This window comes from Hoplias malabaricus, chromosome 6, assembly GCF_029633855.1.
Source record: "Hoplias malabaricus isolate fHopMal1 chromosome 6, fHopMal1.hap1, whole genome shotgun sequence".
Lineage (NCBI taxonomy): Eukaryota > Metazoa > Chordata > Actinopteri > Characiformes > Erythrinidae > Hoplias > Hoplias malabaricus.
Window position 1 is genome coordinate 1,324,686 of NC_089805.1, and position 27,320 is coordinate 1,352,005.

General features: G+C 43.3%; 1 protein-coding gene across 4 annotated transcripts in view; it reads left to right on the forward strand.

Annotated features, from left to right (window-relative positions):
• Positions 1-27,320, forward strand: part of LOC136699314 (glutamate receptor ionotropic, kainate 5) — a 208,560-nt gene that overhangs the window by 73,485 nt on the left and 107,755 nt on the right. For all 4 annotated transcript variants that reach the window (XM_066673929.1, XM_066673931.1, XM_066673934.1 and 1 more), the window contains one exon: positions 1,849-1,962. The gene's annotated coding sequence lies outside the window, so the exon portion shown is untranslated. The remainder of the gene's footprint in view (positions 1-1,848; positions 1,963-27,320) is intronic.

The following is a 27,320-nucleotide window of genomic DNA, read 5'->3' on the forward strand; positions in this document are numbered from 1 at the left end:
GCCTTTAACATTTGTGGTTACTTTCTGAGCAGGCACTCTTTTAAAAATAATAAACTTCTATGATTTTTGGAGGTACTGTTTAACCTGCGCAGGTTGTGGGTTCGATTCCCGCTCCGGGTGACTGTCTGTGAGGAGTGTGGTGTGTTCTCCCTGTGTCTGCGTGGGTTTCCTCCGGGTGACTGTCTGTGAGGAGTGTGGTGTGTTCTCCCTGTGTCTGCGTGGGTTTCCTCCGGGTGACTGTCTGTGAGGAGTGTGGTGTGTTCTCTCTGTGTCTGCGTGGGTTTCCTCCGGGTGACTGTCTGTGAGGAGTGTGGTGTGTTCTCTCTGTGTCTGCGTGGGTTTCCTCCGGGTGACTGTCTGTGAGGAGTGTGGTGTGTTCTCTCTGTGTCTGCGTGGGTTTCCTCCGGGTGACTGTCTGTGAGGAGTGTGGTGTGTTCTCCCTGTGTCTGTGTGGGTTTCCTCCGGGTGACTGTCTGTGAGGAGTGTGGCTCTACTAATCTGTCTGAACTGATGTAAAGCTAAGCTGTGTTCAGTCCCAAAATGTGTTAACAAAGCTTAACATTCCCACCGTTGTTGTGCTTTCCAAAGCCTGCTATTCCGTTTAGAGACATCCTACAGGCTACATTTTTGGAGGAGAGCTTTGGTAGTGGAAAACGAACCAGGTACCAGATACTAAAAAGCAAGTAGAGTGGAGTAGTCTAGGTTTTCACTCTGTGAGATGGGCTCTCTTCTCTCTCATCACAAAGCAGTGTTAGCCAGCATAGCTGTCTGCTTGATCTCATGGCAGATATAGAAAGTTGGTGTTCTCCTACTGCGCATAGAGCTGTCCAATGACGAAAAGAAGTGGTGGAAGCATGGGCTTGCTTTCTCTCTCCCTGGTGGTTGGCATTTTATGTGACTGAGGGAGTCCTAAAGAGGATTGTCTGGTGGAAATGGTGAGGGCAAATGACTGAGGAGAAAATTATTGTTTAAATAAATATATCGTAAAATACTGAAATATTCCGTTTAGGAAATGTCTTTTAAAAGTCTTGACACAACATACATGAGAATGCTCTTGTTTACAGTCTTGCTGTTATTTTATCACAATGTTTGTTTGATTCTCAGTGCATTTATCTTTAATTTAATGCGTTATGATGCTTTTCCACTGCATGGTACCTACACTTTTTATTTTTACTCAACTCTACTTACATTTTGGTCCCTGGCATTGGTTGGCTTTCCACTGCAGCGTCTCCTAATAAACCTCCTATCCCTCAAATAAAACAACTGGTGATGCCACAAAAGACTGTCACTAACACGAACCGCAGGCTGATTTACTCACCTTGTATTCACATGTTGTTTTTGTTTTTTGGGACTGAACATGGCTTAACTGTGCATGAATTCAGACCGATCAGTAGTTATTTTCATTCTTTGTTGCACTGTCCACCTCTCTCTGGGTTCTTTTGCTGTCCACCAATGCAAGGAGCATTTGAACTTCTTCAAAAGACCATGACATAATTTTACCAACTGCCATTGTGCGTCAATTAAAAATATATATATGATCTCTACTGTAGGTTGGAGATTTTACAAACTGCTAGTCTCTCTGGCCAGTCACCACTCCGAGAGGTTTACAGGTCATGGTTTATTCCCTACATGGCTCTCTTGGAATTAAGACCAAGCGAGCAAGCTTTGGTCGAAAAGTTGCCTAATGAAAAAGCAGAGCCCAGCCCAGCAGAGTAAGTACCGTGCAGTGGAAAAGCGCAGTAAGCGTATGAGTTTATTTCACAGCAGGGGAATGTATAAAGCCTTTATCAAATCTGACACAATCTTTCAAAATTTTGCGATTTATCTAAGAATGGATTCTTTTTGCAGCTGCTGTGTGCTGAGCTGAGCTGTTAGGATGTGACGGGCCTTCTGAAGACAAGCTATCAGCACACATCATCTCACCCTGCTTCCACCTGCTCCCAGGAGCTTCTGAGCAACAGAGTTAGTATCATCTTTCCTGACCCATCACACACCCGTCTGTCACACAGCACCCTTCTCAACCCTATTCACACCTCTACCAGGGGTGGGAGGGGCCAAAAAAGAGTGAACGAGAGAGAGAAAGAGAAAAGAGAGAGAGAGAAAGAAAGAGAAAAGAGAGAGAGAAAGAAAGAGTGAACGAGAGAGAGAGAGAGAGAAAGAACGAGAGAGATAGAGACAGAAAAATGAATAGTCAAAATGAGAGACAGGAAATGGAGGATGGATTGAGAAAAAAAGAGAAAATATACAAAACCTGGAGGGAGAGAGCTGGGGGTAGTTGATGGTAAGAGAGAATGAGTCTGATATGCTGCAGAAAAGCAGGACAGACAAATTTTGTAGAAATGTGGATGTCACAAGAGGATAAAATGAAGTTTAGAAAAAATGGTGGCGCAAAGAGGAGAAAATAAGGAAGAAGACGGTTCCCTACTGTAACACTCTGATTGCCTTTGGCTGTCTAATAATATCAGAGGTACTCCAATAAAATAAGAAACTTGGCTCATTAAATTTTAAAGGAACAATAGGTAAGATTTGTAAGTTTGGCTCCTGGGCTCCCCCTACAATTGCAGCGAGTAATTCATTTTTACAGCACTCTTCTGTAATTAAGGGGAAGTAGGGAGTGTAAGTGGTATCCTAACCTTCTCCAAAAGAAACATAGTGCAGCTTCTGCAGTGCTGAATTTGGAGTAGAACCAACATAGGCTTTAGGGTGTTCTGGATCAGTGAAGAGTTACAATGATTTTAAAGATGTCATTTTAAAGTAAAAATACTACCTAGTGTTCCTTTAGTAACACATTACATTTGCACTTTTCATGTCTCAGCTCCCGAATCACAGCCAAATAGCAACTTTTAATATTTTGTTTTTATTTTGCCATTTATAAACTACATTGACCGATCACAGTAGGTTAGTGTCGCAGTCACACAGCTCCAGGGACCTAGAGGTTGTGGGTTCGAGTCCCGCTCCGGGTGACTGTCTGTGAGGAGTATGGTGTGTTCTCTCTGTGTCTGTGTGGGTTTCCTCCAGGTGACTGTCTGTGAGGAGTGTGGTGTGTTCTCTCTGTGTCTGTGTGGGTTTCCTCCGGGTGACTGTCTGTGAGGAGTGTGGTGTGTTCTCTCTGTGTCTGCGTGGGTTTCCTCCGGGTGACTGTCTGTGAGGAGTGTGGTGTGTTCTCTCTGTGTCTGTGTGGGTTTCCTCCGGGTGACTGTCTGTGAGGAGTGTGGTGTGTTCTCTCTGTGTCTGCGTGGGTTTCCTCCGGGTGACTGTCTGTGAGGAGTGTGGTGTGTTCTCCCTGTGTCTGTGTGGGTTTCCTCCGGGTGACTGTCTGTGAGGAGTGTGGTGTGTTCTCTCTGTGTCTGCGTGGGTTTCCTCCGGGTGACTGTCTGTGAGGAGTGTGGTGTGTTCTCCCTGTGTCTGTGTGGGTTTCCTCCGGGTGACTGTCTGTGAGGAGTGTGATGTGTTCTCCCTGTGTCTGTGTGGGTTTCCTCCGGGTGCTCCGGTTTCCTCCCACAGTCCAAAAACATACGTTGGTAGGTGGATCGGTGACTCAAAAGTGTCCGTAGGTGTGAGTGTGTGTTGCCCTGTGAAGGACTAGCGCCCCCTCCAGGGTGTATTCCCACCTTGTGCTCAATGATTCCAGGTAGGCTCTGGACCCACCATGACCCTGAACTGGATAAGAGTTACAGATAATGAATGAATGAATGCACAGAAACATAGAAAATAGACCCAAGCACACGATTAAACACACGCGACTACAATATATAAAAGGTTGTGGACACACTTTACAATTGATTAAAACACTTGTGCCAACTGTTGTGTAGTTTCAATAATCAGATGTACCCAATTTCTGTGTTTAGATTTTCCTGTAAAGGAGATTTTCTTCCCTGAGTTTTTACATTTTTTTTCACTGTGGAAAAAATTTGAAGCAGGTGGCAAAAAGAAAAAGAATCGTATCGTATATCGTATGTGGGGTAAAACAAAATAATCACATCTTAATGATTTGCATGTGTCTTTACTCTCATAGCCTGCAGTCACTGGATTTTTATTGGTGAATTATATAAAATGACATGGTTTTTAATATAAAAATACTCCAACTGTGCTGTTTATTTGTGTGTCATTGACTTTGTGGAGATTCCCTTTGTGTGAATGATTATCCCCATTTAACCTGCATTGTTCCCTAGCAGCTCAACGATATCAAAATCGCTCACTCACAGTCAGATTTCCAATCCACCAGTAGAACAGCTACTACAGAGTGCGCTGAACTTAGCAAAATGGCATTTATTTGAGAATGTACTCTTCGTTTCCAGTTTTCCCAAATTTGGAGACCTTCCACTTTAAGTGATGAGAAACAGCTAAAAGAAGTCAGTATTACCCACCCATGGAGCAGGAATAGAGCAATATCTTCATATCGTTTGTGTTTTTTAACATTTGGACTTCTCTCCATTGCCCAAAAATTTCAGATGCCTTTGCTCTGACGTGAGCAGAGAGAGAGAGAGAGAGAGAAAGCCTAGCATGCCGTGCAGAGACGGTTTGTTTATTTGCCCATTGACTGACACCGGGGCTTTATAAACAAATTAGACCAGTTTTGAGCCGACTGAACAGACTGGAGAGCAGGCAGATGGTGAAAAAACATCCTCCGAATGTTATTGAAATGTTCATTTTATTAAAATGGTGAACTTCGGCTTTAACACCACTGAAAATAGGCAGTTTATTTTTTTTTCTTTCTTCATGTTGTTCAGTTACTTGAATAGCTTTTTAGTTACAGTGCTTCTTTAATCTATTTGTGAATTCTGCTCGCACATTTACATATAGTACACACACACAGTTCTGTTTTTTTTTAAGAGCATTTCAAGCAAACCATCTGTTTTTTGGATTCTGTAGTAAAAGAGAGACCTGCACAAAGCGACTGAACTGCTGCCCCTTCCAGATAATTCTAAACCCTGTGAGATTTGTGTACAAATCTGTGTGTAAGCTTTAACAGGAATATTGATGTAAAAGAGTAGGGTCTCTCCCTCTCCCTCTCTCTCCCTCTCCCTCTCCCTCTCTCTCTCTCTCTCTCTCCCCTCTCTCTCTCCCTCTCTCTCTCTCTCTCTCTCTCTCTCTCTCCCTCTCCCTCTCTCTCTCTCTCTCTCTCCCCTCTCTCTCTCCCTCTCTCTCTCTCTCTCTCTCATCTCTCTCTCTCTCTCTCTCTCTCCCCCTCTCTCTCACTCTCTTTCTCCCTCTCTCCCTCTTTCTCTCTCTCTCTCTCTTTCTCTCTCTCTCTCTCTCCCTCTCTCTCTCTCTCTCTCTCTCTCTCTCTCTCTCTCTCTCTCTCTCTCTCTCTCTCTTTTCTCTTCCTGAAGTGGTAGATGATGCCTGTGGTACACTGTCATAATTCACCAGTCTCCAGGTCAAGCCTTGAATAATTCTATCAAAGCTGGGGTCCTTGGCTAGGTTTCTCATGTCTGCAAACACACACCGATGTATTGTACAATATGCATTCACTGTAAACATATGGGCTTGTCTACTATGTGTGTCTACTTCCGCTGAACTCATGTAAGTACAGAAGAGATATTGGATTTTACTATAAGATTAAATGTAAATACACAGATTTCAAACTGTTTAATACCGATTTATTAATGCTGTAAAATGAACACCGTAACGCACGTTAAATGTATAGACACTAGTAAAATAAAATATTGTTCTATTGTTTTGATCTTATATTCATTTTACATATTTTAAATATGCATTATTAAAAGCTTCAGACTTAAGAAGTGACAATGTCTAATCAATTGACAGCACTGGTATTAACGGACGCTATACTACTGCAACAGTGAATATATCAGCAGTAGTTCAGCACCTTCAAATTACTCTTATTCCTTTAGTCTCATGTGGGTTTCACAAGTTAATATATAATAATATATACTTCATAAATATTGTTTGCTACTGATGGTGGCAGAATGAATAAAAAGAATAATTGCTATTTTACTATAAAGTGACACAGAAAAACTGCAGGAGGAAACGGTGAGATGCCGCAGGGTTTTTTTCTCAGCAAGAGGCTGTCTATTTTGAAATATGGAAGTAGAATTTTTTCCCCTTTAATATATAAATAAAACCTCTATAATCTGGCGTCCCGGCTTTTACCTTCCGTAATCTAGCTTTGCGTCCCGAATCCAGCTTTGTTACCTGGAATCTGCTCGTACACCTGTAATCCATGTTCACGCCTCTTATCTACAGCTGGGTTTAATCTTTTCCTGAGCATTTAATCTGGCCGTCTGCTGGAAGAATGCCGCTTTATCACTAGCATGACGCTATCGTAGCCATCAGGGAATACTTGCCAGTGGGGCTTGCAGATTTGTTTCTTTTTTAAACCTATAGCTTTAACCTTGGTGACTGAATGACTGTAGCATAGGAATTCAATCAGAGATTAGACGGATAACACCACTTCTGATAGTGCACACTATTACTGCAGCGTATCTTTGAAATAGATACTGAAAACATAATGTTGGATAAAGTTCCTTGAGATACACTAATAACCCCCAAAATGCCATCCATAACAGTCTCTTTCTCTCTTTCTCTCTCTCACTCTCTGTCACTCTTCTCCAAGTGTTGTTTTCTCTCCGTCTCGCTCTACTTCTTCTATGTTAATAGCCTCGGCTGCTGTTTTTTTCCTTCCCTGGATTAGGAAAACCTACCTTGTTTTACACTCCATGTTATCGGCTCCACTGATCGTACAGGTTTGTAGTTCTACAATCACAGATCTGTTGTTCTGCACACGTTCTTATCCCCATTTCACCCTTCTCTTCAATGTTCAGGACCCCACAAGACAACACCTCAGAGAGGGGGTGGTTTGGGTGGTGGATCAGACACAGCAGTGCCGCTGGAGTTTTTAAACACAGCGTGAGAACTGTCCACTTTGTTAGACACACCTACTTCATTGATCCACCTTGTAGATGTAAAGTCTGAGACTGTTACTCGTCTATTGCTGCACATTGTTATGTGTTGGTGTAATTGTGTAGTGTAACCCCAGCTGAAGGCATGCCAAAGAACACTGACTTCATTCAAGAAACCACAAAGAAATACGCTGACACGGGTCAGCAGCAGTCCTTAGAAAATGCATTTCACAGTTGTGACAAATATCCTCATAACAGTGTAAAAAGGTGTTCAGTCCTGCTAGACTATGTCTTCCTACTTGTACTTGTTACTGCACTGTGGAAATATTGATTTTTATTTTTTTTCATGGCTCTGAAACATTACATTTTTTAACTACTTGAAGTAAATGTTGTTCATTCAAGCTTATTATATCCTGTTAGCGATACAGAACACTGCTTTAACAAAATAAAATCTGTAAGTATGGCAATATACATATCTGGATTTATAGGCACCTCTCTAGTAGTTAAGATAGATAGAGTTGGTATCAGTACTCGGTATCGGCAGATATTTGAACATGAAATATCGGTATCGGAAGGGAAAAAGTGGTATCGGTGCATCCCTACTACAGTCGGTAATTGTAGAGCTACTAAGTGCTCCTGTACGGTCAGTGAAGCTGATAAAATAGGCAGGTGTTTCTAATCCAGTGATCGTTCAGTGCATAAGGGCCATATATCTACAATAATATATGATATAGATAGCACACTGACTTATTAATGACTCATTCTGAAGTAAATAGAGCACTGAAAGTGTGGAAATGTGATAAAAGAACACAGAGGAAACACATTTATTTATATCTACTCATTATTCCCTCCTCCCTGCTGATGATCCTGCACGTGCCAAGCCATAATTCTGGATGACGGTTGGGAACGTCGTAAATCTTGCGCTGTGGACGCTTTTTTCCTCAGTAATGTGCGGTCATTGAATCTCAACCGAAAGCAAATGAAGGGCATTATTTCTGAGCAGGAGACCGAGCGCTCCTCTGGCCCCACTATGAATGCGCCTTTCTACATATGCTTTTTCTGATTTGTTTGTTTTTATGTACTTATTTACTCGTTTGTTTATTTTCAATGAGAAGGGTTAACCCACTGGGACCAGTACCTCATTTACAGTGAAGCCAGAGGAGAATTTTATTACTTAGATGATGCTTGTTGATAGTTCATAAGAGTTAGTGGTAATTGTCTTATTGTTCCTTAGGAGAAATAGCTTTAGACAGAAAGGAGACGGGAGATACGTCTGGCTCAAATAAAAACGACAATAGTTATTCATAGCTGCAACAACAGTTCTTATTGTATGTTTAGTTGCAGATAAATGTTATTTAAGTGTTTTTATCACAGCAACTTCGAGCTTAGTGTTCTCTACTAAATCTCAAGTGGAGAAACTTCTCAGAATTAAGGCGAGTCTTTAATGTGATGTTCATAATGAACACGCTTTTTTTCTGTTGTGTTTTCTTACCAGTTGCTAGATCTCATGCTTGAAAAATGTCCAGTGTTTGTACACAGCCCTGGCTTAGTAAATGGAAAACAAACTATCGTCTCGCTCCAGTCTTGCTCAGGAGCTCTCGTCCTCGGTTGCTCACTCAGGCGCGGCTAAGAAATGGTATCTGGAAGCATTTGGACAGTGGATAGACTTCCAAAGATTGAAAAGCATGAGAAAAGATGGGAATGTTGTCTCCATAGGTGGGTAACACTAAATCATTTTTGCTGTTGGAGGTATTCAGGAGATGAAAGAAAACACAGACCGAAAGTACAATAACACTAAACAGCTCAATTCACAAGTGAGTTTCGGTGGTAATTCAAACAATAAAAACTTACAGGTGCAAGCTACGCTCTTAATTAAGGTGCTACACGTTTTTTTGTTTTTGAATGTTGCCATTGAAGAACCACTTTAGGTTCCATGACTAACCATTTAAGATCGAGTGATGGATTTTATAATAAACATTTAAAAGACTCTTCACACATCTCTTAAACCTTCATGAATCTTTATGGAACTAAAAGTGGTTTTTCAGTTGTATCACTCAAAGAACCCTTTTGTAGCACCTTTATTTTTAACGGTGTAGGACAAGCTACAGTCAGTTTTTTTATTTAAACATACGGTTCCACCTTAAAAGATGGCAAGTTACATTACTTAAGGTGGAACTAAATGCAAATTTGGCAGAGGGCTAACTGCATGAAAGTAAACACATACTTAAAGTGCTACAAAATTTAACAGCTGGAGTTTTTGGACTGTGGGAGAAAACCGGAGCACCCGGAGGAAACCCACGCTGACACGGGGAGAACACACCAACTCCTCACAGACAGTCACCCGGAGGAAACCCACGCAGACACAGGGAGAACATACCAACTCCTCACAGACAGTCACCCGGAGGAAACCCACGCTGACACGGGTAGAACACACCAACTCCTCACAGACAGTCACCCAGAGGAAACCCACGCAGACACAGGGAGAACACACCAACTCCTCACAGACAGTCACCCGGAGGAAACCCACGCAGACACAGGAAGAACACACCACACTCCTCACAGACAGTCACCCGGAGGAAACCCACGCAGACACAGAGAGAACACACCACACTCCTCACAGACAGTCACCCGGAGTGGGAATCGAACCCACAACCTCCAGGTCCCTGGAGCTGTGTGACTGCGACACCTACCTGCTGCGCCACCGTGCCGCCCTACATTTTGTACCAAACCTATTTAATAAACATAACCATTTCTCTGTAGTTGACCTTCATAAACACATTTATTGAAGAACTACCAACCAACGGGTTTCAATTGGCTTCATCTCTTGTGAGCTGTAGTTTATAGACAATAATAATAATAATAATCACTTTCAGAGAATTTCATAGCATTTTAGCACTCAGTTGGAGATTATTCCACAGGGCATTACATGAAAATGCCTTTGTGCCAGATCCTGGAGATGAGAATGGCACGCACAGAAGCAGCCGGTTTAGCTTTGGGCACGTTTCAAGCGAGTGCAGTGAATCAAGTGAGTAAATGATGCAAGCCTTAGTCAAAGAGATGGATGGAAATGTGCTCTGTTAGCAGAGCAGGACATAAGGGGCATCATTTTATATATGTACCAGACAGGAAGTCAAATATAGTCATGCTGCACGTGTAATTATCTTTACAGCTTTAATGTGTTTGGTTTAATCAAGTGATGAAGGCAAAGGGGACTTTTTATTCCGGTGTTAAAACTGTGGCCTAATTTCAAGTCGCATTATGTAGGGTACAACTGCCAAGTTTCTGTGACGTGTCTCGGCGTTAAAGGCCTTAATCATAATTTTGTTGGAGATTCATGTTAACGCCTGTATTAATAACAGCAAGTCCTTTGAATTAATTTCATGTGTAACTCAGTACGTTTGTGAAAGGTTATGTGTTGACACTATTACTGTAATTGTTAATTAAATTAAATTGTGACAGGAACCAGGTTCCAAGTATTCCACAATGCAGATATAGCCATTTTATCTACTCTCCAACACGACCAGGAAACCTAGACATGCCTTTTGAGTCTTATATCTACTAGTGGTAATAGCAATGTATGCACTCAATTTTTTTTTATAAAATTAAATGATATACATCTTATATGAATTATTTGGAAGAATTATTATTAATTTTTTTATTTGTGGCTTCTTCTCCAGTTTGTTACCTCAGCGGGGAGGCAGGGCACAACCAGGGCCGAGACTTTATTGAGCCCCCTCCATTTGGGAGCTCGGGCCACAGTCAATGCTGCTTTAAAATTCAGACAGATAAAGATAGCATAGTGCACACTCTACGATGTAAAAAAAATGCTCTCTTTTTGGAACCTTGCAATTTCAGTGTGTTGTGCTGCAGGGGGCGATTAACCAATCCAGTGCCTGCAGGATCGGACAACATAAACATGTAGAAAATACTACAAATGAATAAAAAACTGTCTAAAAAAGTATAATCACACAATAATTACCAGGTGTAATCAACAAGAAAGTAATTAAGTCGTTCTAAACATTTGCAAAGCAACCAATCGCGTGAACACAACATGATTCATGCGTTACTGTGCTGCAGAAATGGCACTGTAGACAGTGAGTCAGCTTCTTTTGGGTGTGTGTGTGTGTGTGTAGGCCACAATGAGGACAGATCTTTTAAAAAGACGTTAATATTACGTCTTTCCCTGACGGGTCCCCAACAGTCAAAACATGGTTGAATTTGGAAGTAGACATCATTTATATCATTTTAATATAAACTTTTGTTTAAAACCATGCTATCTTTAATCATTATCTGTGCTTTGTATTTAACGTTTCACACATAAAGATGTGGGCAGAAATAAGTGTACAGAAACATAAAGAATGTCAAAAGTGGGCAGAAACCTGTACGCTGATTTTAGCACCGTTTATTCCCTATGTAGTGTAGGTCAGAAATGTAGTGCACAAAGGAGTAAGGCAGGGTCTGAGATTTAACCTTTCTGTTCTGTCACTGTGTGAGTGTGTGTTGCCCTGTGAAGGACTGGCGCCCCCTCCGGGGTGTGTTCCTGCCTTGCCCCAATGATTCCAGGTAGGCTCTGGACCCACCGTGACCCTGAACGGGATAAGGGTTACAGACAATGAATGAATGAACATATGTTTAATTGTGATTTGCCATTTTAGTATCATCCTTAAACACTCCTTGTTTTCATTCCATGAAACATTATAGTGTAGAGTTTGATTGAAATGAGACTTTTCTGTGGCATGAAATGTTTTTTAAAATGCAATATCATTCATTCATTCATTCATTCATTATCTGTAACCCTTATCCAATTCAGGGTCGCTGTGTGTCCAGAGCCTACCTGGAATCATTGGGCGCAAGGTGGGAATACACCCTGGAGGGGGCGCCAGTCCTTCACAGGGCAACACAGACACACTGTTACACATTCACTCACACACTCACACCTACGGACACTTTTGAGTCGCCAATCCACCTACCAACGTGTGTTTTTGGACTGTGGGAGGAAACCTGAGCACCCGGAGGAAATCCACGCAGACACAGGGAGAACACACCAACTCCTCACAGACAGTCACCCGGAGGAAACCCACGCAGACACAGGGAGAACACACCAACTCCTCACAGACAGTCACCCGGAGGAAACCCACGCAGACACAGAGAGAACACACCACACTCCTCACAGACAGTCACCCGGAGGAAACCCACGCAGACACAGAGAGAACACACCACACTCCTCACAGACAGTCACCCAGAGGAAACCCACGCAGACACAGAGAGAACACACCACACTCCTCACAGACAGTCACCCGGAGGAAACCCACGCAGACACAGGGAGAACACACCACACTCCTCACAGACAGTCACCCGGAGGAAACCCACGCAGACACAGAGAGAACACACCACACTCCTCACAGACAGTCACTGGAGCGGGAATAGAAGCTACAACCTTCAGGCCCCTGGAGCTGTGTGACTGCGACACTAACCTGCTGCGCCACCGTGCCGCCCCTTCTTATGAATTGTTTTGTTAAATTAGTCTGTGAAAACTGTCAGGATTCCACAACTGTGTTCTAGATTTAAGGTGGCATTACTGATATATTTAGCACTGATTAAGAATAAATTACTTTTTTTTTTACTGCACTGACTCTTAAGCTGTTGATGTCCGTAGGCCACAAATTATAGATTAACAGCTGATGATAATGTGGTGCTGGAAGTTAGTGAGAACACTGGACAAACTGCAAAAAAAAGTTTTTATATACTACATGTATTTTATTAAAAGTCTTTTTAAAAAGCAAATTCTTATTTACTCTGCCCCATTGCCTCATAATGCCCAGAGGAGGACACTAAGCATTCTTCTCTGCTGTATGATGAAACCCAGGCCCAAACTGCCAGCATGTCACACTGAAATAGAGACTATGGCCAGTTCCCTACTCAAGGACGTGGGCCACAGACAGTAAAAAAGCACTCTTAGGATTTGTATCTAATTCCCAGGTTGACCATTTACCTCAGAAAAGCTCAACTTTTACTGACTGTGTCCTCTGGGGTTTATGAAGCAAATCTAATGGAAAATTCCCAACACCCGCAGCCCATGAAAAAAAAAACCACACCACATTCAGCTTGTCTTACATTACCATGAGCTGAATAGAATGTAGAAGTGGATATAGAATAATGTTTGGTTTGTGTAATTGTTCCCAGACTGTGGAGATTATTAATGTGTCTGATGACATTTGCTAGTGTAGGCTTGAACCATCCTGTTAAAACATATTCCTTTTCTCTCTTGCTCACATCATTTGAAAAAACTTGTGTTTCTTGTCTGCAAATAATGTTCCTGTTACCTACATGGCATCATATATATATATATAATTGTTATAATTAATACTGGGGCGGACCTGGAGGTTGTGGGTTCGATTCCCGCTCCGGGTGACTGTCTGTGAGGAGTGTGGTGTGTTCTCTCTGTGTCTGCGTGGGTTTCCTCCGGGTGACTGTCTGTGAGGAGTGTGGTGTGTTCTCTCTGTGTCTGCGTGGGTTTCCTCCGGGTGACTGTCTGTGAGGAGTGTGGTGTGTTCTCCCTGTGTCTGCGTGGGTTTCCTCTGGGTGACTGTCTGTGAGGAGTGTGGTGTGTTCTCCCTGTGTCTGCGTGGGTTTCCTCTGGGTGACTGTCTGTGAGGAGTGTGGTGTGTTCTCCCTGTGTCTGCGTGGGTTTCCTCCGGGTGACTGTCTGTGAGGAGTGTGGTGTGTTCTCTCTGTGTCTGTGTGGGTTTCCTCCGGGTGACTGTCTGTGAGGAGTGTGTTGCCCTGTGAAGGACTGGTGCCCCCTCCAGAGTGTATTCCCGCCTTGCGCCCAATGATTCCAGGTAGGCTCTGGACCCACCGTGACCCTGAATTGTATAAGGGGTTACAGATAATGGACTGATGGATTATTTTTAGGCAGCAGCAGGGAAGATGGCCACATTACCCCATAGTCCATTATATTAGCCTGAGAGATTATTTACCATTCATTGCTCATTGTAACTAGAGGAGAAGTTCTGTTGACAGAGCAGATAAATGTTCAATCGATGCCACATTTGTGATTGTGAGCATAAGAGAAGTTGAATTAATTTATCACAAATGCAAGGTATTACACTTCACACACTTGCAAAGCTGACAACAACAATACTAATCGTTTTAAAGTGAATAATACATAAGACTTTTCATAGCCTACAAAAAAAAGTTTGATCTTCATTAGTGAACATCTGGCTTTGGAATGCTAGCAGCTTCATTTTCTCCTTGTTATCGCCTCTATCTATGAGTGCACTGGAAAGAGTCTACTAGAAATGATAAACATGAATACGGTACTAACCTCACTCCTCAGAACACTGCAGGGAATAGTACATAAGCTTTAGCTGCAGAGCCAAATTCTGACTAATCTCAGGGCATTTATACACACTCTTACAAGACCAGGCTCCATCACTTTGAACAAGCACAGCCCTATGAACCTGAAACTAAAAGCCATATTAAGGTCTGAAATAACATGTCTAAAGTAGCTGCTAGAATCACACTAAAATCACGAGTAACACCTTTTACTAAGTGCTGATTCAGGAAATTGCACCACGTTATTCCATGTTATTATGCTCTTGATTCAGCTAACCATAATATTTCCATCATTTAGAAGAGTGGGCAGGGTTAAAGGGAGTGGTCCTAAGGTGGTTTAGGTCTTACCTCAGACACAGAACACACCTACATCTCTTCTCTGCTGATGTGATTTGTGGTGTTCCTCAAGGGTCCATCAATCTGTGTATGAGTTTTCCTATTTATTTTTCATCCAGTAAACTCTCTCCTCCTGCTCCTTTATAATGCCTCTGCCAATAATACACCCTGGAGGGGGTGTATTATTGCCTTCACAGGGCAACACACACTTTTGAGTCGCCAATCAACCTACCAATGTGTGTTTTTGGACTGTGGGAGGAAACCCGAGCACCTGGAGGAAACATACGCGGACACGGGGAGAACACACCACACTCCTCACAGACAGTCACCCGGAGGAAACCCACGCAGACACAGAGAGAACACACCCCACTCCTCACAGACAGTCACCCGGAGGAAACCCACGCAGACACAGAGAGAACTCACCACACTCCTCACAGAAAGTCACCCGGAGGAAACCCATGCAGACACAGAGAGAACACACCACACTCCTCACAGACAGTCACCCGGAGGAAACCCACGCAGACACAGAGAGAACACACCACACTCCTCACAGACAGTCACCCGGAGGAAACCCACGCAGACACAGGGAGAACACACTGTGGGAAAGCAAACTGCAGCAACAGAAGCACTACTCTTTCTGACTTTACATCTTCAAGGTGGACCTGTGTCTAACAGAGTAGAAAGTGAGAAGACACCGAGCAGCACCGCTGTGTCTGATCCGCTTGTACCAGTGCAACACACACTAACACACCACCACGACGTCAGTGTCACTGCAGCGCTGAGAATGTTATATGAGGTGCTACATGAGATGACCAGACAAATAAAACCCTTTAATATTCGATGACAGTGAGACTTAATTTGCTGATTATATTGTACAATGTGCCTCTCAATTTACCCCATAAACAACCCCCCACGCCCCTCCCCATCCTTCATAGAGAAGTAGAATCTCTTACTTCAACAAAAGGTGGGGGTTCACAAACCCCTTATTAATGCCCTTCATTTCTGAAACGCTGGATGATCAGCTGTCCAGAAGAAATGAAAAATATGATGAAGGGCCAAATACTCTTTCCCATAAGGATGTTAACCTCCGTGGCTCAGAGAAAGGGCTGGTAGATGGTGGGCCCTTTGGGGGCTCTTTCAAACGAAAACCTCCTTAGAAGAAAGCGTGTGGATGGCTTTTTTATTGCAGGAAAGGGGAATGGCGTGCAAGGCCTTGGGCAAATGACAGAGGTCGTGGTGTTCTGTGAGAAGGGGGGTGGGGGGATGGAGAGAAAAAGATAGGGAACATGACAGAGAGAGAGAGAGATCATGGAGGAGCGAGGAAGTCACTGCTCTGATCTGTCATCTCGCTGTGGGTTAAATGACTACCGTGCTCGTGGCTGGAGGTTCTTCGGGGGGTGTTTGCGCCTGAGGCGAGCGCGTGCTGAAAGAGACACTCTATTTCCCCCAGAACGAAGGGGGCAACAGGAGGAGGTGAACTCACGAGACTCGGGCGACCTTGGAGGACGCAAGCTCGCACTGCGGCTGCTTTTTCGGTTAATATCCGCCGCCACCTTCCCGCATTTCATGCGCACGCTCTCCCCATCTGTGGAGGTCACTGACTCATTTACAGCTCGGGCTTCTCTTCTCTTCTGTTGGCACGCACTCGGCCGCTTTCATCGCTTCCCTCCGAGAGTCTCCATCTCCTCTGCTTTAATTTGAGCGCTGGAGTAATACACATTCTGTCCTTGTGCACAAACTCTATACAAACACAAGCATTACCAACATAGGACTCTCTCTCTCTCTCTCTCTCTCTCTCTCTAATCATCTTTGTTCTAGCTTTTGTTTTTTCTACCTTCTCTTTCAGTTCTGCTCTCTTTCTCTCATTCTTCCATAATTTTTTCTCATTCTCTTCCTTAGTATCATTCAATTAAATTCTCTATTCTTTCTCGTTCCTTTTTGCCATCTTTCATTCACTCTTCCTTCTGTCTGTCTCTCTCTCAACCTCTGTACACTCTTCTTTTCCTTTTATCTCAGTCTGTCTATCATTTTATCTCTTTTTCTACCTTTTTACATTCGCACGGTTTGTTTCTCTCATTTTCTTTCATAGCTCTCTCTCTCTCTCTCTCTCTTTATATGATTTATCTTTTATCTGATTCTATCTCTCCGTCATTATACCTCTGTTACTATTTATTCTTGTTTCTTTTTTCACTTGTTCTCTGTTCTTCTCTCCTGTTTCCTCGGTTGCTCTCTTAATTTCTCTTTTCTTTCTGCTTGATCTCATCCTCTATCTGTTTTTTTATTGTTTTCTCTCTCTGTCTCTTTGTCTCTCACATTCATCTCATTCTATTTTTACATTATTCTATCTCTGTTCCTGTTTACTGGTTTATTTTTGCTTTTTATCTCACTTTCACTCCCCCCTTTCACTCTCTCACCTTCTCTATCGTTCTCCCTCACTTGTTCACTCACTCGCTACGTCTGTTACTCTCCTTTTCTCACTCCCTTTCTGTTTCATTCTCTCACACTCATTCTACTTCTATTTTTCTTTACGTTATTCTTTTCTTTCTGCTCGCGTGTCTCTCTCTCTCTCATGCTACATTTTGTCCCATTTTCTTTGATTGTTTTATCTCTCACTCTACCCCCCTCTCTGTCTCACTCACTTACATCCCTTTCTCATTCTATCTGTACTCCTCTGTTCTTTTCTCGTTTTGTTTTGCTTGCTTTCTCCTTCACTCTTTGCCATGATTACACTTTCTTCTCTTACTCCCACATTCTCCCTGTCTTTTCTTTTAAATGTTAACTCTCTCTCTCTCTCTCTCTCTCTCTCTCACTACAACTTTCTCTGTCATTTAGTTTTTAGTTTTTTTTCATTCTATCTCAGAAGACCCTCCACATTTCTTTTCCACTTGCTCTTTCATGGTCTCCATATCTTCACTTCTCTCACTCTACATCTTTGATGCAAAAATGTTCTTCAAGTGTTCAGGGTTCATTCATTCATTATCTGTAATCCTTATCCAGTTCAGGGTCGCGGTGGGTCCAGAGCCTACCTGGAATCATTGGGCGCAAGGCAGGAATACACCCTGGAGGGGGCGCCAGTCCTTCACAGGGCAACACACATTCACTCACACCTACCGACACTTTTGAGTCACCAATCCACCTACCATCATGTGTATTTGGACTGTGGGAGAAAACCGGAGCACCCGGAGGAAACCCACACGGGCACAGAGAGAACACACCACACTCCTCACAGACAGTCACCCGGAGGAAACCCACGCAGACACAGGGAGAACACACCACACTCCTCACAGACAGTCACCTGGAGGAAACCCACGCAGACACAGGGAGAACACTACATAGAACCTCAGTTTCACTATTTTGTGCTCTTTCTCTCCCTTTTCTCTCTTTCTCTCCCACTCACTCTCCCTGTTCTTCTCTCGCTTTTCTCCCTCACACTTGACGCATTCCTCATTGTACCTGTCTCTCACTACTTTTCTCTCTCACTCTGACTCTCCACCCATTTCTCTCCCTCCTCCTCTCTCTCTCTCATCCCATTCCAAATCCCCTCTTGCCCTGTACTCCCCTTAGACCTTGCCAGCATTTTTATGTTTATTTTGCTGTGGTTTAATAGACTATTACCCTAACAGACACACTTCAACAACACACACAGACACACGTCCTGTCATCCTCTGGTGAGAGAGAGAGAGAGAGAGAAATATGTCCTCTGCAGCTAAATGAGAGGATTATCCTGCCATTATGTCGTCTGAGGCGGCAGAGGAGTGAAGTTGCACCAGAGCCGCCGCCTGAGAGAAGAAAAAAAAATTGTTTATTTTATTCCTTCTGTTTGTCCCCCCTGCCCCCCCCCCCCCCCCCACCACCCCCACTTCCCCCTTCAGCTTTTCAGGATGAGTCTCGCTAATGTCCCAAACACACAGAGAGGCATTACAGCTTATTACTGTCGGGGTGACAGGTGATAGGCGTGTAAAGAAGACTCTTTTAACATGATTTTACCCCCTCGTTTTTTAACGTAGCCTCTGGAAAAGAATCTGGGCCAGCTGGCGGTGACTGGCAGTTCACAAGGAAAACGGGATGAAACGAAAGGTTGTAAGAACTGCCGTGTGAGAATTCTGATATTGGGTTGACAGTATGGAATAAATTCATGGGGGATTTTCACAGGAACTAATGGAATTTGTCATGCTGCATGCTCTTTTCAGTCTGCAATCAGATCTGCACAAAAGTTTCTCACACGCAAAATCCATTTTTCCTGAATGGATTTAAAGGCTTTGCTTGAAGGCTGGCAGCCGGTGAGGTTTCAGAAGGACAGCCTGGTGCCGAGGCCTAGTAAAGACATTTCGCTGCTCACAGGACAAGGGACTGCTTTGGCTCAGTGCACTGGATCCCAGGCTAGAAATGTCACTATCGATTAAATCAGGTTCCTACCATTGATGTCACTTAACAAATGAATGTAAGTGGTGAAAAGTGACATTTGTTGACATTTATTTGATAAGTGTATGCTGTGTTTGTCCAGTTTGGGTGAGTATTCCTATTGGATTCTGGCAGCATCTTTTTGCATATTGTAGATTATACTATTCCCCATCTTCTTTGTTACTAATTAAGTACAGTTCAAGTGCAGGTAACACTTTAAAATGAGACAACACTTAAGCCAAATCTATACGCCTGACGTGCACCTCTCCAACAATGCAACTACAGCCCAATTAAAGCCCAATCTACACTTTTGCATCGACCTTATGCCTAAAGAGCTTAGGCCACTCCTCTCAAAGTGAAATTCGCAAGGGCTGAGCAAACTGAGAGAACCCTCGCCATCTTTGAAATGTCACATACTATCTGCGGTTACGTTTTGCCTGTCGCTCGCTCTCCTCACGTACTGCAAATGCTCTGAGAATTGCTCCTCAAAGTCGTCCATGTTTGTGTTGTGATACGCCTCTTTTGCTGCAGAGTTCGCCCAGTTTCATTGTGTACAACATGGTGAGCGAAGCCTCCCACGGCGTTTTGTTTCTTTTAAATTATTCTTGAGTCATGTTTCTCGCCGAAGCCAGGCGAACGTCTCCTCCACAATAAATGTGCCGAGGCCTGTAGGTATGGCAAGCATTTGGTGCCAAAATCATCTTAATTCTAATGCCTGGACACGTACAAATAATACGTGTCCAGATGTAAAATATGTACGTGTACAGACGGCAAAATATAATGCGTTAATGCCTTTTCACACCTTAGCCAATCAGAAAACTATAATAAGAATATATCTGCATGTGAATAAGGGACCGTGACAAAAGCTTATAATGTGCAACTTTTGGCTTCCCATATTCATGAGACACTTACACAGGTTACAACGTATTGCCTACTATACAAGACACACACACAAACGTGCCATATTTAGGCAACACGTCGCAGACCGTAACGACTGTGATTGGTCAGAAGTCGGACAGACATTACATGCAGAACCGAAGAAGTACAGAAACATGAACTACTCTCCTCCACACAAAGAGACGCAGACAGCAGCACATTTATAGCGAGGGATTTCCTCAGACATGGTGTGGGCTTCAAGTAAAAACACGGGAAAAAAATTAACTCAACGAGAAGTTATATATATTATATAATATTAGTTACTTTCCTGGCACCGCATGTAAACTCTGATGTGTCACAAACAACAACCTACTCCCTAAATGCACTTTAAACATTTATAAAAGTAGTATTCTACTGCATCACTACACTGTGTGCTACAGAGTGTAGAGGAAGATATTTGAGATTCAGCCCTAGTGGTGTGGCAGTGAAATTGCAGAGCGACTCAGACACCAACGCAGAAGTTTAAATGTTCTTGCGTAGCCTACGGAGTAGGCTTGTGTCCAGACAACGGAAAAGTATAAATTGGGCTTTATATTAACTTTTTAATAAGTGAATTAAACATTTGAATATTCATTTAAAAAGAAATTGAGAAACTTTGTTGAAAAATACTGGCCCTTTCTTACTTTGATGCCAAATAACTAGGACAGGGGCATGTTTAGCACTGTGTTGCATCACCTCTGTTTTTAGCAACACTCTATAAAGGTTTGGGAACTGAGGAGACCAGTTGGTGTAGTTTTTAAAAAATATATATTTTACCATACTTGCGTGTTAGTGTTGCATCTCATTTTGTGTGGCCCACTGTTTAAATTGAGAAATATTATTCTTGAAATATTTATTTATATTCTCTTTATTTCTGAAAAACTGCTGCTCTCAAATGCTCTTTTTAAAACCAATCATGTCACTGACCTATTGCCAATTAACCTCTTATTTTAATTCAAAGTGGTCAAATATTTTTCAAAAACACGTCACAGCTTCAACGTTTTAAATATTTTATTTGTTCTATTTTCAATTAAATTTGTTAATTATCATTTTTGTAAAATAGATTTAAATAAAAAGAAAACATTGAATTTATTTTCATTAATTGAACATAGCCTTATTAAGTAAATACAACCAGTTCATTCATTTATTTTCTGTAACCACTTCATCCTGATCCGGCTTGTGGTGGGTCCGGAATACACCTTGAACAGTGCATGTGTATATTGTGTGTGTATGTAATTTTACACATATGAGTCCACAATTGAACTGCCTTTAATAAACTGGTGCATGGCTGAGCATCGTATGACACGGTAGAGGAATAGCATTCGGTCGAGGAAATTGAATGTCCTTTATTGATTATGATGATGAAGGCCGAACGCGGCTCCAAATATAAGGCAGAGGATCAGTAGAAATTAACCCAGAGTGGACGAGTGAGCTGAAGCTGCGGGGCAGGGTGTATATTGCTGAGGGGAGGAGTTCGGACTTGGTCCAACTCCCAGAATGATGTTATTACATACAATAAAAGAGAGCATCCATCAGACGCTTTGCATAAGAGGGAGCAGTTAGAGAGTTTAACATATGGCTGATCATCATCGGATTGTCTTAATGTGGTTCTGTAGAAGGCAGGATGCAGGTTGTCGGAGGCTCTGGTAAAGTATTGATGGATTTCAACATTATATTGTAATATTTCTTGGGAAAGGTTTGGAAGAGGGTTTGGTTTGAATAAGATTAAAAATTAACTGATAAATTTGAAAAAGGATGTGAAAAAGATTCTTCACTTCCATAAAGATGCAAAAAATGTGAGTGGGAAAAAAAACTTGAGCTTGAATTTATTCAATGATTAAGGGGCTGCGGGGTGGCACAGTGGTCTCAACATTGCCACTGTTATTGGGAGATTGCTGGTTCGGTCCTGAATGTAGCCTCCAACTCTCAAGGCCAAGAGTCTCAGAGAGGTCAATTAGCCTTGCTCTCTCTTGGTGGGTAGCATGGCCTTCCCCTCCGCCCATCAGTCAACGTCATGCTAGACAATGATAGCCAGTGTTAACGGATCTACTCATTTGAAGCTTTCCTGCAGTTTGAAAAGAAGCAGTGTATTACTTCACAGGTCTCAGGGGAGGCATGTGCTTGTCTCACCCATCCAGGTTGGTAGCATGGTGTGATTGGGGAGTCTCAGCTAGCTAATGAGTGAATTTGGCAATAATTAATTTCCATTCGGTGGAGAATTGGGTAAAAATCAATCAATAAAAAAGAAATTGTGACTTTATGCAATGAACTAGCGCCCCACAGTGTTTTCTTCCTTGCACCCAATGATTCCGGATAGGCTCCGGACCAACCACTTCATCCTGATCTGGTTGTAACCCACCCTCTCAAGCTCACACCAGAGGAGATCACATACACAAGTAGGTGTAACACAGGTACAGGAGATGAATAAATTAATCTAATCTAATGAATTAATTATATTATGTTTTGTAATGGAGCAGCACGGTGGCGCAGCAGGTAGGTGTCGCAGTCACACAGCTCCAGGGACCTGGAGGTTGTGGGTTTAAGTCCCGCTCCGGGTGACTGTCTGTGAGGAGTGTGGTGTGTTCTCTCTGTGTCTGCGTGGGTTTCCTCCGGGTGACTGTCTGTGAGGAGTGTGGTTTGTTCTCCCTGTGTCTGCGTTGGTTTCCTCCGGGTCACTGTCTGTGAGGAGTGTGGTGTGTTCTCCCTGTGTCTGCGTTGGTTTCCTCCGGGTCACTGTCTGTGAGGAGTGTGGTGTGTTCTCCTTGTGTCTGCGTGGGTTTCCTCCAGGTGCTTCGGTTTCCACCCACGGTCTAAAAACACACGTTGGTAGGTGGATTGGTGACTCAAAAGTGTCCATAGTTGTGAGTGTGTCACCCTGTGAAGGACTGGTGCCCCCTCCAGGGTGTGTTCCCTGCCTTGCACCCAGCGATTACGAGTATGTTCCAGACCCACCGCGACCCTGAATTAAAAACCGGTAACAGATAATGAATGAATGAATCTTTTGTAATGTTTTATATGGTGCTTTATAGGAGACTGGTAAAAATCAAGCTTCCACTCGTACTTCACTTCTGAAAACATCCACAGTTGATTCAGTCCTTTCCTCCCCTGTGAGAAGACAACCAAACACTAGGGGCTTGAAGAAATGTGTAACTGTGTAGAAGTCATTACTAAGATGAGGGAATGGACAAAAAGGAGAAGCAATCAAACCAGAGGACAGACCTCAAAAGAGGAGCAGAGTCTTCAAAGTGTGCCTTAAACAGTTCAACCAACTCTCGAAATATCGGATGTGTGGTGTTTGGTATTATACACTATCAGAAAAAAATGTAGTGTCACTGTCGCTCAGCTCAAGGGTCCTGTGGTTGTGGGTTCGAGCGGTGTATCCCTGCCTTGTGCCCAGTGTTTCCGGGCAGGCACTGGCAAAGTAGAGCTGTACCTTCTAATATCTCAGAACTATTACAACCTCACTCCTCATCCAGTTCCCTGAAGTCCTCAGGTCATCTGCGTCTGGGTGTTCCACAGTCTTGGCTGGAGCTCAGAGGTGACTAAACTTTTGCAGCTGAACCATGGAGCAGTCTACCACTGGACATTAAGTCTGTCCCTCAGTGTCATTTCTCATGTTTTCTGCACTCAGGTACTGTATAAGTACGTTATTGGTCACTAAATATACAAAACATTTAAATGTACCTTTTAAAGGTATAACGTTTATAAATTCCAGTTTTGTTCCCTAAAGCTACATAACAAACCGAAACAATGGTGGTGTTAATGTTAAGCATTATTTACATTATTTACTCTCGTGTATCAGTGTGTTGTTGTTTTTGAGACAGAACACGGCTCATCACATGATCAGTAGAGATTTCCTTTCATTGCTGCACCATCCAGCTCTCACTGGATTCTTTTGTTGGCCACCAATTCGAGGAGTGTCTGCACTTCTTCAGAGGACCATGGTGTAATTTTATGAGCTGCTGTTGTGAGCCAGATCAAAACAAATGAAATCACTGCTGTAGCCTGGAATTTTCACAAATGACTAGTTTGTGTTGAATGTCTGCGGTGTGTTGTGTTTGTGCCGTACAGACCTGTTTTCAGGTGCTATACAGAACCATATATAACCTATTTCTCCATCCAGAGAGCAGTTGAACCTTTCAAGTATCTGTCATTAGAACTATTCTTTACTGAAGAACACCTGAAGAACAGTATTAAAGAGTGATTGTTTTTTGCTCACCAACGTACAAACAATGCAGATTCACACATAAAGTTTAGTCTGTACTTGGCTCACTTTGGACTGTGAGCGAGTAGGCTCCGGGTGCCTAATGGAAAATGAACCAAGTCGAGTTAGAGCAGGAACCATGCAGAAGAAAAACACTTGAGGGTACCACCAAAGGGATGTTTTGTCTGAGGGTGTATATAGAAGCTGCTGTGTAATGGCAAAGTTGTACAGTATGTTATAAGTAAGTAGATAATTCAGTAAGTAATTCATATTTAAAGCACATTTACCCCAAAGTGATGTGCACAAACAGGTTCATAAACGTACACAGATACCCACCAACATCCACATAATTCAGACAGTGCTGTTCCTTACAGGGCACAGGTCAGAGTTCTTTCATTTGTTAAATTGAGCTGTACCTTCTAATATTTCAGAACTCTTACACCCTCATTCCTCATCCAGATCCCTGAAGTCTTCAGGTCAGTTGCAGTCTGTGGGGTTCCACAGTCTTGGCTGGAGCTCAAAGGTGCTGCACTAAGACCGTGGAGCAGTCTACCCTCTGTGTGTGTGTGTGTGTGTGGTTAATGCATAATGTTCAGGGGGTGGGAGGGTGGTATGTTTATGAGGGGTTAGTTTATCTACTTTGTTGGACAATGTGACGTTCCCCTGCATCTCACCCCAAATGGAGCCCTGAGTAAACACAGCATTAGAGGCCTGTTAGTGTATGCAATGCTGTTTTAATAGGCCCACTTAGTTTGGCACATCAGCACCATTCGCTGTTAAAGGGCTGAGCTGTGTGTGGGACGCAGGCAGTTAGGAGGCTGAAAGAGTTTAGGTTGTGGTTTCTGTCCACTCAGCACTTCACTGAATGATGTCCTCATTCGCCGTTTTGATGTGTGTATGTGTGTGTACATCTTTATATACATGTGAGTGTGTGTGTGTGTGTGTGTGTGTGAGAGTGAGAGAGAGAGAGAATATACTTTTCATCTTTTTTCCCCTGCTGTCTTTCTTTTTCTTTGTTTCTCACGCTCCCATCTTACTTCACCTCTTTCTCACCCCTCTATATATGTGTGTGTATATATATTGCACAGAATTATATATGGTTGCAAATCGAGAGGGTTACAGCAGTTACCTTATTCAGAAGTTCAGGGCACCCCAGTCAAATGGCAAGGCAAAGCTCTACAGAGAACTAACTTTTGTACATATTGAGGCAGATTATTTGCTGAGTGTAACATATTATAATATATTAGTTTGTTCAACTCAGCAAATAAATAGACATTGCGCACTCTACATATGACAATAATAGCCCTTCTTCCAATGGCACACCTAAAATATGGGAATGATGTAGGTGGATAAGTCACACAGAGAGTGCCTAATGCCTCACCTACAACCGCCGTACTCCTACCCCATGTCTCACTGACATGCAAGAAAACACTCAACAGCTACGCCATTGTTCATCTGGTTTGCCCTCTGGGTTTTTGTAGTTGGAAGCCTTCTCCCTCCGTCTTTCACTTGGTTTCGTAGGGCTCTGTGCTGCACCCCTCTGTGCCTCCAGCCTTCAGGCACATATAGAGACTTTGTGCATATGTGCAGCACTCATGTCATCAGGGAAGGGTCATCAGAGCAGTTCTGAGGGTGATGTAGTAGATAGGCATGTAAACTATCGGATTGGACTGGTTGTTGCAGTCCTGTGGCCTATAAGAAATCATTTTATTTGTCAACAGAGAATTCATTTTACTGATTGTTATCAAAATGTAAGTAGCATTTTAAGAAATATAACAAAAAACTGTTCTTAAGGCCAATCATTTGATTCAGTTTGAAGTGTTTTCTGTGTTTCAGGTTCATATGACCATTTACAGAAATACGCAATGAGGTCTTCCAGTTACATACAGAAGAGATACTGCTTGATTTATAGGACTAGACAGTGAGGGATAATTGATACTCCAGTGAATACTCTAGCATTGTTGTTTCTAATCTATCTCCTGCATCTGTAGGACATCTGTAAACATTTGGACACACACAACTCCTCAGTGTCATTCATTCATTCATTATCCCTTATCCAGTTCAGGGTCGCGGTGGGTCCAGAGCCTACCTGGAATCATTGGGCGCAAGGCGGGTATACACCCTGGAGGGGGCGCCAGTCCTTCACAGGGCACACACACACACACTCCTCACAGACAGTCACCCGGAGGAAACCCACGCGGACACAGGGAGAACACACCACACTCCTCACAGACAGTCACCCGGAGGAAACCCACGCGGACACAGGGAGAACACACCACACTCCTCACAGACAGTCACCCGAGGAAACCCATGCAGACACAGAGAGAACACACCACACTCCTCACAGACAGTCACCCGGAGGAAACCCACGCGGACACAGGGAGAACACACCACACTCCTCACAGACAGTCACCCGGAGGAAACCCACGCGGACACAGGGAGAACACACCACACTCCTCACAGACAGTCACCCGAGGAAACCCATGCAGACACAGAGAGAACACACCACACTCCTCACAGACAGTCACCCGGAGGAAACCCACGCAGACACAGAGAGAACACACCACACTCCTCACAGACAGTCACCCGGAGGAAACCCACGCGGACACAGGGAGAACACACCACACTCCTCACAGACAGTCACCCGGAGGAAACCCATGCAGACACAGGGAGAACACACCACACTCCTCACAGACAGTCACCCGGAGGAAACCCACGCAGACACAGGGAGAACACACCACACTCCTCACAGACAGTCATCCGGAGGAAACCCACGCAGACACAGGGAGAACACACCACACTCCTCACAGACAGTCACCCGGAGGAAACCCACGCGGACACAGGGAGAACACACCACACTCCTCACAGACAGTCACCCGGAGGAAACCCACGCGGACACAGGGAGAACACACCACACTCCTCACAGACAGTCACCCGAGGAAACCCATGCAGACACAGAGAGAACACACCACACTCCTCACAGACAGTCACCCGGAGGAAACCCACGCAGACACAGGGAGAACACACCACACTCCTCACAGACAGTCACCCGGAGGAAACCCACGTGTCTCTTAAGATTGAAAATTAAAGTTGAAAAGACCAAACAAATGTCCAAACACAGACATTGAAAAGACGACTATTAGACATCTACTATTGAGTTCGGAATGTTGATGACGTTACTTTTCTGCTGACACAACCCATAACTTACTTTCACTCTTACCCTCTCTCTCTTTCTCTCACTCTGTCTGTCTTTCTGTCTCTCT